The following is a 14,266-nucleotide window of genomic DNA, read 5'->3' as shown; positions in this document are numbered from 1 at the left end:
ACGTGTTTGCGTACGCGTTTCCGCCATTTCCCCTGATCAGCAGAGTCATCCGGAAGATGAAAATGGAGCATTGCACATTGATTCTCATGGCCCCATACTGGCCGAGACAACATTGGTTCGCGGACCTCCGACGCCTCTCAGTCCGTCCATCAATCCAACTGCCTCAACATCCTTCTCTACTCTCGATGTCCAAAGGCCAGATACTCCACCCGAATCTGACATCTCTCAGATTATCGGCTTGGCTCCTGAGTACCGAGAATTCTGTCACCTAAACATCCCGCAGGAGTGCAAAGAAGTCCTAGCTAAAGCAAGAGCAGTTAGCACGAACAAAACTTATTCCTTGAAATGGAAGCGCTTTTGTATTTGGTGTAAAGACAACAATATACACCCTTTTAGAATCACTCCAGAGCAGATACTGCCTTATCTCCTGCATCTGGCCCAAACAGGTCTTGCGCATGCTTCCATCAGGGTACACCTGGCAGCAATCTCTCGCTTCACCAGGTCTTCAAAAGGCCCTTCACTATGGTCCAACAGACTGATAAAACAGTTCCTTAAAGGGCTTTACAGATCTTTCCCTAGACCAAGACGAATACCACCAACGTGGCATCTGAATATTGTACTCAATCAGTTAATGAAACATCCATTTGAACCTATCCATAGGGCTGAACTCAAATACATTTCCTGGAAAACTGCACTTCTTTTAGCTCTAACATCAGCCAGAAGAGTCAGTGAGTTGCAAGCTCTTTCGATACAGGATCCTTTCTTGCAATTTAGAGAAGACAGAGTCATCTTAAGAACCAACCCACGTTTCATTCCTAAAGTCCCCTCGGACTTCCATCTCAATGAACCGCTTGTGCTTCGCTCATTCTTCCCGAACCCAGGCACAGTGGCGGAAAGATCTCTTCACTCTTTGGACATTAAGAGATGTCTAAAATTTTACCTGGACAAAACAAAAGCTTTCAGAAAGACCAAACAACTTTTCGTTGCCTTCAGCAGGCCGAGAAAAGGCATGCCACTCTCCAAACAATCCATTTCCAGATGGATATCGGCAACAATTGCATTTTGTCATGACAAAGCCGGACGTCCATTACATTCCTCAGTCCGAGCACATTCCACGAGAGCTGTGTCCACATCGGCAGCACTATTCGCTGGTGTACCGATTCTGGATATCTGCAGAGCGGCCACCTGGAAATCGCCGCACACCTTTACCAGACACTACTGCCTGGACACGGAACTGATGCAGGATGCAGCTGTGGGCCAAGCTGTACTTCGCCATCTCTTCCAGTAAGATGAGCCTTCCTACTTCCCACCGTCCTGCAATGGTATGCACATTTATTTACTTTACTCTCTATATTACTGATGGTATCTAGTCACATGATATGTATTATCTCAGACTGTTATATTCCATCGCATATGTGCATAATGTATTGCTTGCTATTCTGATTCAGGCATGTGAATCTATGAAAGACACCCATAATACTGGATAAGAAATGCGTTACTTACCTGTAACAGCAGTTATCCAGTATTGGTGTCTTTCATAGATTCACATGCAACCCTCCCACCTCCCCAGGAAGGACTCATCTCTCACTACAGAGCATATCTTACGTCTACCTAGCTTGGTGCGTACGAAAATCTGAGAGACTGAGGCTCCTGGCAGGAAGGTTCTAGAGGGAGGTGGTAGCTGATTGGCTACCTTTGGAATTTGGTCCTTTTCACAAAAGGACATAGATAGGCTACTGGGGCAAGGCCCTTAGGCCTATTTTTCTCTATGTATGTCTATAGGACATTACTTTTCTATTACCGGGGCTCCCATCTCGACGACGGGGAATGATTCAGGCATGTGAATCTATGAAAGACACCAATACTGGATAACTGCTGTTACAGGTAAGTAACGCATTTCTTACCTGCTCCAGACTGGGTCCCACCTTGGAAGGGTCCACTGACATCAGGGGTTCTGCCAGGCTAGGCCTGACTACCTCTGTGGCAGTTTCTTCACAAGGGGTCAGATCAGTTCCCTGAGGAGGCTGATCCTTTCCTAAAGTCTGGTGGGAGGGAGATTTCTCTTCCTCCTCAATACTCTGTCTGAGTGGAGTGATCCATAGTTTCAGGCTTCACAACACTATCATCTGTCTGAGTTTGAGCTGTGGCCATCACAACTCTCCCAACCTTTTCAGGAGGGGGCTCAGTTTGGGTGTGGGCTGTGACCATCACAGCCTTGACAACCTGTTCTGGGAAGGAAGTTGTCTGAGATTGGGTTGTGACTGGCACAACCCTCCTGCCCTGTTCAGGGAGGACATCTTGGACTGGGGCTGTGGCTATCACTGCCCCACTAACCTTACCATGGGTATTTACCATTTTAGAATGGGTTTCTTGCTCAACTTCAGCCCAGGCTGAGAGCTCTAAATCATTCCCCAGTAGGCAATCTACAGGCAAGTTTGGTGACACTGCCACTCTCTTGTGGCCAGTGACACCTCCCCAGCTGAGATTGACCACTGCCATGGGATGATCTCTCTGTACTCCATCAATATTGGTCACCTGGTATGTGGCACCAGGTAAAAGTTGCCTTGAGGGGACTAGACTCTCAGTCACCATAGTGATGCTAGCCCCTGTATCTCTATAGGCCTCAACTTTTATACCATTGATGAGGGGCTCCTGTCTGTACTTGCCCAAAGTGTTGGGACAAGTTGTGAAGTTGGCAAACCCCATGCCAGTCTCACAGACAAGAGTATCTAAGTCAGGGGACCTGGTTAGGCCAGAGTCCCCAGGAACTCCCAAAGTAAATGCACCCAAATTCTTGGGGGCACTCCCATCACCTGGGGGATTACTACTAGTAGTAACAGGAGGTTTGGGAATGTTACTTGGGGGTATGTTTTCCTTATTGTTATTCTTTGGGCAACTGCTGTCAGTTTTTAAATGACCCACCTGTTTACAGGGATAACAATAAGGTTTCTTCTGGTTGTTGGAAGGATTTTGGGACCCACCCCCCTCGGAGGATTTTTGGGGCCCTGATGTGGTTTGATCTGTAGATTTATTCCCACCCTTCTCTTGAGGCTTGGTTGATTCCTTTTTCTGGTCACCACCTTGGTTCTTGGGCCTAATCCTGGTTCTGACCCATTTGTCTGCCCTCTTACCCAATTCTTGTGGAGAGGTCAGATCAGAGTCTACCAGGTGCTGGTGTAATAACTGGTTCTGACAATTATTTAAGACTTGCTCTCTCATAATTAGATTATACAATCCCTTGAAATCAGTAACCTTACTACCCAGTAGCCAGCCTTCCAAAGCCTTAGTGGCACAATCAACAAAGTCAGACCAGTCCTGAGACTGAGTTTTCTGGGTGTCTCTGAACAGCAACCTGTACTGCTCAGTGGTTAAGCCAAACCCATCAACCAGTGCATTTTTCAGGACCTGGTAATTGTTAGCATCCTCAACTCTAGTAGTGAGGAGCTTATCTCTACCTTTGCCATCAAAGGAGAGCCACAATATAGCTGCCCACTGACTCTGGGGAATGCCCTGCACAGTGCAGGCCCTCTCCAGAGCAGCCATCCATTTCTGGATATCATCCCCTTGCTTAAAGGGGGGCACTATTTTAGTCAGGTGTTTAGTATCTAAACCCTTCTCTCTATCTCTTGGGAGATTGCTGCCACCAGTGGGAGCTAACCCACACATCTGCTGCTCTCTAGCAAAGGCAAGCTTCTCTTTGGCCAGGGCAAGTTCTTCCCTTTCAATCCTCAGTTTAGCTTGTCTCATCCTTGCTTCATGCTCTCTTCTCTGAGGGGAAGTCAATCTCCTCTGGGGAGAGTTCCTTCTCCCCTGAGAAGAGGCATTAGAGTGCAGAGATCTAATGGAGTCCCTAGAAAGAGATCTATCTCTCCTAACTCCAAGGTTAGGCCTACTTAGGGTCAGTACTGGGGGTCCCCCAGATCCTAGCCCAAGCAAGTCTAAGTTGGCCCTGGTTAGCCTTCTGACTACCTCAAGACCTTTGTCTACCTCATCCCCAGAGAGTACCTCTTGATCCTCCTCCTCAACTGCTGAATCAGTGTTGGGGAGGTCTGGATCCCCAGAGGTTCCCTCTAAGGCTGGCATGTTCTCATGTAACTGAGAAAGCTTTCTGGCATCATATGTCTCTAAGAGACCTATCAGAAAGGGAGTGGTGGGGTTAGACCCCTGCTTCAGTTTTCTGGAGACACAGATCTGTCTCATCTCCTGGAAACTGAGAGCTGCATATCTTGAAGTGACCTGTGGAGGGTCAACACTGACCAGGGGAGTCTCAGTAGATTCTCCCTGGGTAGACATGCTTTTCTAGTGAGGTGTAAGTGGTGCACTTACCTACACTATATGTTTGCCTACTGATCCCTTGCTAGAGTTGTAGTTTAGGGTGTGCTAGGCCCTAGGAGCTACAACAGCTGGTTCAGTAGAACTCAGAGTATTCTAAGCTAAGTTATATGTACCTTTAGTACTTATGTGATCTTTCACAAGATATTCTTAGGGCATGTGTGGTAAAACAGCAAGCTCAAATCCCAACCGCTGCTCACCAATGTGAGAAGTTGGCCTGATGTGCAGTGCTCACTATTCTAGTGATCACTATATATCAGTCCAAACAACCCTTATTGATGATTGGTTGTAAGTCAACCTTATAGACCAGCTATCCTAGTAGCATGGATACGAGCAGTCTAAGGCTAAGACTCTAGAGGGCGTGTTAAGCCAGCTGTTTTACCATCACATTACCCCTTGAACACCCAGTGAAAGGACACCACACAAGTTGTTATGAAAATAAACAGTGTATTTATTTATAACAAGACTACCCTGGCTCTTTATGAGACAGGGAGCTAAGCACACAACAAAACTCTTACGAAAATACTTTAAGTTAGCACGTTATACACAAATGCCCGAGGGGCACGAAAAAACATATACTTTAAAAGTGGAATGCGAATTACTAGCAGGTAAGTAACAGTTCTAATAGGCTTTGGAATCGCTAGGACTGGACTAGGGAATCGTTAGATTACTACTAGGAGACCCAGGGGACTCGGGTGCAGAGTGTGCACTCTCACGCGGGATGCGGGACAAAGTCTATGGAGGCTAGTAAAGGCAAAGTTAGTGTTCACGGGCGAACCCGACCTGGTAGGAAGAAAACGACAGTGGATCCTGACCCTAGGATAGTGAGGCTATGCTGGGACACCGGAGTGCCGAAGTTACCTAGCCCAGGGGCTGCAGCTGCATAGGTCTGAAAAGACGTCGGGGATCTCGTTGCCGGACCAGGAGCCTGGAAGGAAGAAGTTGCTGGCAGGCGACCAGTGAAGAAAAGTTCGATGGATCCAAGCCTGGATCAAGGAAGAAGAAAACCTGAAAGCAGAGGGGACCAAGTTCTTGAATCACTAGCCAGTGATTAAGTGGGCACCAGGATGGCACCGGGCGAAGTCACCGCAGTCAGGTGAGTGGGCGCTGCTGGGCTCTGCAGTCTCTCGGACCAGGAGGCGTTGTCGGCGACCAGGATGGAGGTGCGAGCTGTCCCACGAAGGTTCTTGCTGTCGACGTCGCTGGACCCAGGATTGGGCAACAAGTCTTGGCAAATGCAAGGCCCACGCGGTGGACCTAAAATGGCGTCTTGAGTGGACCAGGAGGGTCCAGGGTACTTCTCCGATGGAGGGAAGCAAGGGCCAGTCTGGAGCAACCAGACCAGCAGCAGAAATGTCGTCGGGCGTCGTCAGGAAGGCCACAAGCCAGCGGGCTAGTAGCCAAACAACGCGGTGAGCAGTAAAAAGCAGAAGGGCCCCACGCAGATCGTGGAGATGCTGGGGGGCTGCTCTTCGGTGCTGGAGCTGCTCAGGGTGGGGGCTTCTCGGACCCCAAAGCACTCACCAGGAATTCACTCGGCGGGCTTGCTGGAAAGAAGTCGTGCAGTCTTGCAGATGGCCGGTCCCTTGAGGTCTCGTCGCACCCACGGTTCTCAGCTGGGCTGTAGAGGTGGGTAGAGGTCAGAGGTGCCAGGGAAGCCGGTTCTCGTCGAGCTGGGCAGTCGGATTCCGGAGGAAGGACTTGCAGCAGACCGCAGTGTTCTTAGATGGTGCCTGCGGGTGCAGGGTGACTACTCCTTAGTCACAAGGGAGAAATCTTAGGAAGAAGTCTTGAGTTCCTTTCGCAGAAAGTAGTTTCAGGATTCAAAGATGATCTGATTTGGAAGGGGGCCAGTCTCTACCTTTATCCTGTAAAAAGGGGCTGGCACGCGACTAAGTCCTGCCCTATGGGTGGGACTAGGAGGGGGGTGGTTACACCCACTTCCTTGGCGGGCTTTTCCCCAGCACAGGGTCTGGAGTGACCCTGGAACTGGTTCCAGCCAGCCTATGCACAGTGAGCACCGGGGTGCCACGTGCAGTCACCTTCCTCTAAAGCCCTGCCTACCTACAATACACAAAACCCTGTCTGGGACGGTGCTGGCACCGCCCCTGGCAGGAAACCCTTTGTCCTTATCTCCTGCTCTGGGAGGACTCCCAGCAGCAGGAGGGCAGACTTGTGTCTCGGTGGCAGCATCCATTTTGTGGATGCTAAGGCTCTGTCTGACTTTAACCGGGGTTAGGGGTTACATACATGTCGTGTCCCTCTAGAAGGGTGGAATGCTAACCCCGTCGCCAGAATTGGCGAGGGGTTAGTATTCCAATTCGTATGACACCTTACTCGACATGTTTTGATAAAGCGATACCAGAGTTGGCACATAACCGCGAGGATTATAATGCACTTAAGAGTATATGGTATGCGATATCATGGAAACGGCTAAGGGATGGATCCCGAAAGCCGCAGACAGGCTCAGCTCATGCCAGAGCACCATCTCACACGATTCCAAGCACTCTGCCTTCAGGATTGTTAAGGCCTGCCCTAGGAGTGACTGATAGGAGATCTGTGTGTCCATTTTAGGGTTAGATATAGGTATACTATATCTAAAGCAAAGGGTGATTACACCACCTTGCCCCAGCTGTCAAGCAGCCAGTTGTGTCAGATTTGGATGGCCAGCCAGGGGTGGCATAATACATGCTGCAGCCCCTGGTAGGCCCTGGGTACACCTATGCCCTGGGTACCTAAGGTACACTGTACAGGGACTGATAAGGTGACTCAGTATCCAATTTAGATATGTACCTAAGGTACATGGAATCCATTTTACAGAGAGAGCAGTAGGCCTGGGGTCCTGAATAGCAGGGCCCCAGGTCAACTAAGTCAGAAAACCAGCAAAACACCAGGCAAAAAGTTGGGGGCAACCATAGTCAGGGATTTACCTTCCTACAGTACACCACGTTTCTAGAACTATCCGTGGTACCGCATCAAAGGCTGCACCTCACACCCAGACTTTTGACGCAGAGCCATGCCGACATTCAGCATCCAGATCCGCAACAGCTCAACCTGGCGATCTGGCTCCTGAAGTCTTAGAATTTGGCTACCTTAACTTGCCTCCCGACTGCATGGATATCATACGGGAGGCAAGAAAGCCCACCACCAGAGCATGCTATGCAGCAAAATGGAAGCGGTTTGTCTTTTACTGTGCAGAACACAACATCAACCCGCTAGATGCATCTACTCACGACATCATTTGTTATTTGTTACATCTTTACAAATGTAATCTAGCATATGCTTCCATTCGGATACATTTATCCGCCATAGCAGCTTATCTCCAAAACAGGCAGCATCTCTCCGTTTTCAGAGTGCCTGCCGTTAAAGCTTTTGAAGGACTGAAACGGGTCATTCCTCCCAGGACCCCACCAGCTCCTGTATGGAACCTTAATGTGGTCCTCACCAGGCTGATGGGCCCACCTTTTGAGCCTCTGCATTCTTGCGAGGTTCAGTTTTTAACATGGAAAGTGGCTTTCCTAATAGCCATCACGTCGCTGCGACGTGTAAGTGAACTCCAAGCGCTCACTGTACAAGAGCCATTCATACAGATTCACTCTAACAGGGTAGTCCTACGCACTAACCCTAAATTTCTTCCTAAAGTAATTTCACAGTTCCACGTCAATCAAACTATTGAACTGCCTGGGTTCTTTCAAAACCCAGAGTCGGTAGCCGAATGAATGCTCCACACTCTTGCCGTCAAACGAGCTTTGATGTACTACATTGATAGAACCAAAGATTTAAGGAAGACTAAACAACTTTGTTGCCTTTTCTGCCCAGCACAAGGGCAACCCCATTTCCAAAGCAGGTATAGCCAGGTGGATCGTAAAGTGCATTCAAATTTGTTACCAAAAAGCTAAGCGCACTTTAACAGTCCCCCCCAGAGCCCACTCCACCCGCAAGTTGGGGGCCTCCATGGCTTTCCTTGGTAATATCCCTTTGGAAGACATTTGTAGAGCAGCCATATGGTCTACCCCACACACATTTACTAAACACTACTGTGTAGATGTGTACTCCAAGCAGCTGTAGGGCAGGCTGTTCTAAAGACACTTTTTCAAACATCTGCAGCTGGCACAGGCGGCCGCCGATAATGGAGGGACTGCTATGTATTCTATGCTATGGATATGAATTCAGCAGCCCACATGCCTCGAACTGAATATGCTACTTACCAGTATGCATCTGCTCTTGGCATGTAGGGCTGCTGACATTCATATCGCCCGCCCTCCTCCCCGGCGCCTGTAGCGTCTGCAGAATTTACACTTACTATAACATGGTAATCGCTCACACTGTTACACTCCATCTTCGCCACAATGGCTAAAAACAATCTGGGGATGGAGTTGATGCCCATGCGCACTGTAGTCCAGGGGAGGAGCCACCTATCTCGTGATACTTCGAAGACTCTTCCAGGACAACAATGTGCAATCATCCGGACCCAACACTAGGTGGCGATCTATGCTATAGATATGAATGTCAGCAGCCCTACATGCCAAGAACAGATGCATACTGGTAAGTAGCATATTCAACATCCTTTTCTCTTTACTTCTACTAACTATCAGTACGAGGCATGTGAGAGTCAAAGATACTGGAAACGTCTGGCAAGAGTGGCAGCACAGGCTGCAAACATCTGGCGTATTGCTAATACTCGGGCGCTTCTGGCCAGATATGATCGGTCACACTACGATACTCTGGAGACATTATTACAGCACCTCCCAGACCAATTCAAGGAAGGAGCAGAGCTGTTAGTTCAGGAGGGGAAGCTGATCTCCAACGCTTCCATCAAGTGTGCACTAGACACAGCTGACACTGCAGCTAGGGCTATAAACACTAGCGTCATGCTAAGGCGACATGCTTGGTTGAGGATATCTGGTTTCAAACCGGAAATACAGACCACCATTCTTAATCAGCCAGTTAACACTGACTAGTTTGGCCCTGAGGTTGATGCCACCCTAGAGAAAATTAAAAAGGACACCGAAACTGCTAAATCCATGGGAGCTCTGCAGTCGCAGCAGTTTCAGGGTGGTTCCTTTCGTCGCTCCAATAACGGAGGACCCTCAAGGGGCCAAAACACCCAACAGACGCAATATAACAAGGGAGGTACACAATCCACCTACAATAAAAATCCCAGGGGTGGATATAGAGGAAATAACGTCAAGGGCAGAGGAAGAGGAAACAACAACTCCAGATCCTCTGCCAATACCAAACAGTGACTCCTTGTCACTGCCCCCCGACCATCTAACACCTGTCGGGGGGAGACTACGACAGTTCCTGTCTGTATGGAAATCCATCACCACAGACAGGTGGGTACGAGATATTTTACAGTACGGGTATTGTCTATAGCTTACAGCCACTCCACCCAGCATTCCACCAAGACACCGTCCTATGTCCGCAGAGCACTTACTCTTATTGCAGCAAGAGGTCGTCAGTATGCTGCTAAAAGGAGCCATAGAGCTCGTGCCTCTAGTGGAGCAAGGATCAGGGGTGTACTCTCTATACTTCTTGATTCCAAAAAAGGACGGGTCTCTCAGGCCCATACTCTACCTACGACCCCTGAACCAATACATTCTGTCAGAGCACTTTCACATGCTCACCTTACAGCAGGTCCTACCGCTTTTAAAGTCAGGGAGATTTCTTCGCAACACTGGATCTCAAAGATGCATACTTTCACATTCCCATGCACCCTTCCCACAGAAAGTATCTCAGGTTCACCATTCAGGATCAACACTATCAGTTCAAGGTCCTCCCCTTCGGAGTGACAACGGCACCCAGAGTATTCACCAAGTGCCTAGCGACAGTGGCAGCACACCTAAGGAGACAGCACATACATGTCTACCCTTATCTGGACGACTGGCTTATTGAAGCAAAGTCGGCCCAGCTGTGTGCCAGCCACGTGTCCCACACCATTCACCTCCTTCACGATCTGGGATTCTCACTGAATTACCCCAAGTTACATCTTCAACCTGCCCACTTACGGCAGTACCTGGACGCAACGATAGACACTCTGGCAGCCAAAGCTCAGCCGAATTCAGTGAGGATACACAGCATGCAATTGCTGATACAAAAATTCAGACCTCAACACTCGCTTCAGGCAGTTGATAGGCATGATGGCCTCCTGCATCTTCATAGTCCTGCACGCGAGACTACATATGCGCCCGCTTCTGGAGTGCTTGGCACGTCAGTGGAACCAGGCTCAAGGGCAGTTTAAAGACCTAGTGTTGGTGACCGGTCGGGCATACAACTCTCTGAATTGGGGGAATCCACAAAACCTTTGCAAGGGCCGACCGTTCCAAGATCCTGTACCACAGGTGACACTGACAACAGACGCATGTCTCCAGGGATGGGGAGCTCATGTACTCCATTACACAGTGCAGGGACCATGGCCACACAGCAGAAGATGATGCACATCAACCTTCTAGAGCTGATGGCAATCTTCATGGCACTAAAAGCCTTAAAGTACATCTGTGCAACAGTCGTGTTGATCCGGACGGACAACATGACTGCCATGTACTACATACAGAAGCAGGGAGGAACACACTCTCCACAGTTGTCTCACCTGGCTCAGAGCATGTGGAAGTGGGCCATTCAGAGGAACATGTTCCTCATGGCGGAACACCTCCCGGGCAAGGACAACCAAATGGCGGACCTGCTCAGCAGGCACAGCCACCAGATGCACGAGTGGGAGATACATCCATCAGTACTCCAGCCGTACTTCCATCAGTGGTGTCATCCAGAGATAGACCTATTCGCCACAAGGGAAAACGCAAAATGCCAAAGCTTCGCCGCCAGGTTCCCACATCCGCAGTCGCAGGGCAATGCGATATGGATGAACTGGTCAGGCAGGTTTGCGTACGCTTTTCCCCCAGCGCCATTGATTCCGCTAGTGGCACGCAAACTGAGGCAACACTCGATGACACTCATCCTGGTTGCTCCAACGTGGGCACGCCAACCATGGTACACCACGCTCGTAGACCTTTCCGTGGTGCCTCATCAAAGGCTGCAACTAACACCCAGACTTTTGACACAGAGCCATGGCGAAATTCAGCACCCAGATCCGCAACAGCTCAACCTGGCGATCTGGCTCCTGAGGTCCTAGAATTTGGATACCTCAACTTGCCCCCAGACTGCATGAATATCATAAAGGAGGCGAGAAGACCCACGACTAGAGCATGTTATGTGGCGAAATGGTAAAGGTTTGTCATATACTGCAACAATAATGACATTAACCCACTAGATGCATCTATTCCGAACATTATTTGTTATCTGTTGCATTTATACAGATGTAATCTGGCTTAAAGTTCCATCCGCATACATCTATCCGCAGTAGCAGCCTACCTGCAAAACAGGCAGCACCTATCTCTATTCAGAGTACCTGCAATTAAAGCCTTTCTTGAGGGACTCAAGAGAGTAATCCCTCCAAGACTTCCACCTTCACCAGTCTGGAACCTCAACCTGGTTCTCACAAGACTCAAGTGCCACCCTTTGAAACTCTACATTCCTGTGAGATTCAATTTTTAACCTGGAAAGTGGCTTTCCTAGTAGCCATTACCTCACTCAGAAGAGTTAGTGAACTCCAGACGCTAACCATTCAAGAGCCATTCATACAGGTTCACCCAAACAGAGTTGTTTTACGTACAAACCCCACTTTTATGCCTAAGGTGATTTCGCAGTTCCACATGAACCAAACCATAGAACTGCCAGTTTTCTACCCAAATCCAAAAAATGTTGCAGAGAGATGCCTACACACATTAGATGTGAAAAGGGCCCTCATGTATTATATAGAGAACTAAAGATTTCAGAAAAACGAAACAACTGTTCGTCGCCTTCGCTCCACAGCATAAAGGCAATTCCATTTCAAAATCAGGAATAGCCAGATGGATCGTTAAGTGTATACAAATTTGCTATAAAAAAGCTAAACGCACTTTAACGATTCCTCCACGTGCACACTCCACACGCAAGTTAGGAGCATCCATGGCTTTCCTAGGGAACATTCCACTAGAGGAGATACGTAGAGCAGCCACATGGTCCACTATTCATACATTTACAAAACACTACTGCGTAGATGTACACTCTAGACAGCAGGCAGCTGTAGGACAGGCTGTTCTCAAAACACTTTTTCAGACTGCTGCAGCTGGCACGGGCGGCCGCCGCTAATGGAGGGACTGCTATATATTCTATGCAATAGATATGAATTCAGCAGCCCACATGCCTCGAACTGAATATGCTACTTACCAGTATGCATCTGTTCTTGGCATGTAGGGCAGTGACATTCATATCGCCCGCCCTCCTCCCGGCGCCTGTTTGCAGCTGTAGCATTCAGAATTTCTTTTTAGCATGGACATCACTTACTGTATTACTCCATCTCTGCCACAATGGCGAAAAACAATCTGAGGATGGAGAGGATGCCCATGCGCACTGTAGTAAAGGGGAGGAGCCACCTATCCCATGATACTTCGAAGACTTCTCCAGGACAACAATTTGCAATCATCGGGACCCAACATTAGGCGGCGATCTAATGCAATAGATATGAATGTCAGCAGCCCTACATGCCAAGAACAGATGCATACTGGTAAGTAGCATATTCATTTCCCATCATGGCGAAAAACAATCTGAGGATGGAGTCGATGACCATGCGCAGTATTGTCCAAGGGAGGAGTCACCTATCTCGTGACTACCAAGACTTCTTCCAAGAAGACCACAACCTGCAATCATCCGAGCCCAACACCAGGTGGCAATCTATTGAAGCATATTCCTTCCTGCCTTGGGAGGTGCTGGCACCACCCCAGACAGGCCGTAGTGTATTGGGGCAGGGAGGGCTGAATGAAATGAGACACTGCCTGGGGCACACAAGGTGCTCCATGCATAGTCCGGTTGAAACCAGCTGCTGGAGCACTCCAGCCCCAGCTCTGGCACGAAACTGGACAAAGGGAAAGGGGTGTAACCACCCCCTTCCCTGGTCCCACCCATATGAGGAACCTAGCAGGCAATCCAGCCCCTTTCATTGGTATAAAGGTCGGAGCTGAGTCAAGAGACTTTAGATTTATCCTGAACTGAAACTTGAAACGAAACTCCGGACCTTCAACATTCTACTGCAACTAGAAGACTGAAGAATCTCCCTTGTTGTCAAGGAGTGACCACTCTGTGCAAACATGCACCATCAAGCAATCTGCTGTTTGCTTTGTTGACGCTCCCGTCGGAGCCCGAACACAGAGCCCGACAAGACCTGGACTTGCAGACTTCTTTGACCCCGATCCACAGCCACAGCAAAGCAGAGACCCGTCGAGGCGACGAGAGACGTGGGACCGGACCTCTTGGAAAACCTGCTCATTGCTACTTGTGCAGCTTCCGAGGGATCCTCGAAGTTGTGCATTGGGGATTGAGAAGCCCCAGCCCCGAACACCTTCTGCACCGACGCACAGCCCCCCACACTCACCGAGTGCCGCGTGGGGCCTGCTAGTACTTTTGTGCTCGACGCGTCTGTCCAGTCACTTGCCCGTTGCCTAGTGGCCTCTGTGACGACGAACCTTTGAATTTGAACCGCTTGCTTGGTTGCTCCAGGCTTGCTCCTGCTTCCCTGAAAAGAAGCTCCACAGACCTTGCTGGTCTACCTCAAAGCGAATATTCGATTCCTGCGTGGGTTGTATTTGCCAAGGCCTGTTGACTCCAATCCGGAAGCAGACACTGCCGACAGCGAGATCCTTCGTGGGACAGTCCGTATCCAGCGCCTGGTCGATGCCTCCTGGTCCATGTGGCTGAAGAGACAAGCTTCGCATCTTCACCTGATCGCACCAGACATCGCCTGGTTCCTTCCTGGTCACTGGCTAGTGACCCAGACTCTGTCCCCTCTGCTTTCAGGTACTCTTCATCCTCGATCCACCCGGACACTTCTCTCCTGGTCGCC

The 14,266-nt window shown here is 49.3% G+C and overlaps 1 protein-coding gene across 1 annotated transcript in view; it reads left to right on the top strand.

Moving 5' to 3' along the window:
• The window catches only part of EIF2S2 (eukaryotic translation initiation factor 2 subunit beta), a 616,197-nt gene that overhangs the window by 459,665 nt on the left and 142,266 nt on the right, over window positions 1-14,266 (top strand). The window lies entirely within an intron of this gene.

The sequence above is a fragment of the Lissotriton helveticus genome, chromosome 7, assembly GCF_964261635.1.
Source record: "Lissotriton helveticus chromosome 7, aLisHel1.1, whole genome shotgun sequence".
NCBI classification, from domain to species: domain Eukaryota; kingdom Metazoa; phylum Chordata; class Amphibia; order Caudata; family Salamandridae; genus Lissotriton; species Lissotriton helveticus.
The sequence above is the reverse complement of the archived record's forward strand: the minus strand, read 5'-3'. Positions and strand labels throughout refer to the sequence as shown.